This window comes from Eublepharis macularius, chromosome 8 (assembly GCF_028583425.1).
Source record: "Eublepharis macularius isolate TG4126 chromosome 8, MPM_Emac_v1.0, whole genome shotgun sequence".
Lineage (NCBI taxonomy): Eukaryota > Metazoa > Chordata > Lepidosauria > Squamata > Eublepharidae > Eublepharis > Eublepharis macularius.
The window spans coordinates 86,138,618-86,140,870 of record NC_072797.1 but is presented as its reverse complement, the minus strand read 5'-3'; the positions used below and the strand labels follow the sequence as shown (position 1 = coordinate 86,140,870).

At 40.4% G+C, this 2,253-nt stretch overlaps 1 non-coding gene across 1 annotated transcript; it reads left to right on the top strand.

The window, feature by feature from the left end:
• Positions 1-1,460: 1,460 nt before the first annotated feature.
• On the top strand, positions 1,461-1,583 carry LOC129335255 (U4atac minor spliceosomal RNA). The gene has a single exon (XR_008597597.1). It is a non-coding gene; the product is annotated as a U4atac minor spliceosomal RNA (small nuclear RNA).
• Positions 1,584-2,253: the final 670 nt, after the last annotated feature.

The following is a 2,253-nucleotide window of genomic DNA, read 5'->3' as shown; positions in this document are numbered from 1 at the left end:
GGTATAAAAGGAGAGGGAGGTATGGAGGTGGGAGGAGGAGTGGAATCCAGAGAAGTAGGTCAAGATATGGATATGCTCAGCTCCCTTCTAACCTCAGGCCCATCCCTGGGAATGATGATGATCAGGCCCAGTTTGTTTCCCTCCTTTGTAGCTTGATGTTGTACAATACCAGGTCAGTGAAGATCAAAACTGATATCCTCTGTGAGCGTATTAGGAGTGCTCAGGGGCACATGGGTTTGGTGAGGTGTCAGTTTGGCTTTGTTAGGCTTCCCCAGGAATAAGCTTGCATTTGGGATTGTGCCTTAACAGCCTTGCCCTATGTGTATGTGCCCCCGAGAAAGAAAGTTCTCATCATTGGGAAGTATGGAGAATGGCTGTGGGCAGCTTGTTCAAGGACACTTGGGTAGTGTGGGGTGTTTGGCTTCCGCTTAGTTCTGTTAGACTTTCTGTGTCTGGAGCTTCCATTTTGGACTGTGCCTTTGGCCATGAAAGCCTTGCTTCATGTGTTTCTACAGTGAGATTCAGCTTGGACTCCCCTCCCCCCCAATAAGAATAGAGCAGCTCAGGGCACCTTGTTCAGAGGTCCACAGAATCTTCATGAAACTTGGGAAGTCGTTAGAGGACAGTCAGGAGTTGGCCCCCTGCAGATTTGGTGGATTTTTCTTGTAAAATATGATTCCTAGCCTTCTGGAAACCCTCCAGTTTCCCCCATAGGGAATACTGGGAGATTGGAGCATGGCTGGGGGCATCTTCTTTTGGGACCCATAAAATGCCCCCTGGTCCAATCTTTAAGAAACTTTGGGGGGTACTTTAGAGAAGAGTCTCAGGACTAGGTACCTTGCAAATGTGATGAAAATTTGGTCAAAAAATAACCCCCTCCAGGCCACCAGATAGCCCCAAATTGTGTTTCCCCTAGGAAACAATGGCTGAATTTTACCGAATTTGCTCTGTATTACCAAACTGAACTAGATAATCAATTTGGTATTTGGGGATTACTGAATTTTCTCTCCAGTTTGGTATTACCAAACCGAAGGTACCAATTTTTTTTTATTTGCACACTTTGAGGAAATCTCCCCCTCCCCCAGATTAAATGTATAGAAGACATTCAACAACAAAATTTGCCACAACAGAAACAAATGATCATTAATTAAAAGTCATTTTCTTAAATACAGAGAAACTAAAAAAAAAAAAACCTGAACATCAAAATGCACCAAGTAACACAAAGCAGAAAATGTAGGGTGGCTAAGTATATTTACTTAAAGTTATTATTAATAATCTATTGTTTATTATGTAGAATGGTCATTTGGGATCACGGATTGTACCTCATTACTTGTAAGAATTCTGGAGGGAAGAAGATTATGATTTTATAGCCCAACCAATTAGTTTTCTGTAAACAGCGAGTGAACCCAATACAGTTAGGGAATATGCAAGGGGAGGTGAAAGATTTAGGCGATCTGAAGAGAAACCTTATCTTGGGGTTGCGCTACTGTTCAATGAACGAATAGTGAGAACAGTACTGCAAGGGGAGGTGGATTAGATGTTCCCCTTTTCCATTTTCTTAATCTGAAATAGTTTCTGGGAGTTGCTATTTTCCCTGCTGCAACAGCATACAGGAAACTAACAAGTCATCATCTCATAATTTTGAAAAGAATGAGTGCACAACAACTTTGGCAATGGTACTTGCTAGACAGCTCCCTATTAGAAGTTTAGCAAGTTTACAGGAGCTTGGATTAGTGATCCAGTTGAGGCAGGGATAGTGGCAATGCCTGGATTAACAGCAACTGAATGCAATGTTTGCAGGAATATATAAATGTATGAATCTTCTTTCTAATACTGCATACCATTGATTCATCTAATTAAATATTGTTTTCTAAGATGCCTAAATGTTTAGTTAGTCTTTTTGGAACCTCTCCTAGTGCTCCTATCACTACTGGAATAACCGTTGTATGTTTCTCCCAGAGACTCTGAACTTCAGATCTTAGATCTTGATATTTTGTTATCTTTTCAGTCTCTTTTTTCTCAATTAGACTGTCACTTGGGATTGCTTCATCAATCAGTTTGACTTTCAACCACAGTAATATCTGGAGTATTATGCGCTAACTTCTTGGCTTTTGGATTTTGAAATTCCACAAGTTCTTAACGTTTTCATTTTCAACAACTTTCTTGGGTTTATTCCCACCAATATTTTGCTCGTATTTTTGTATAAATTTCAGTGAAGCACTGCAGCTACTTTATTATAGTGCTTTTTATACT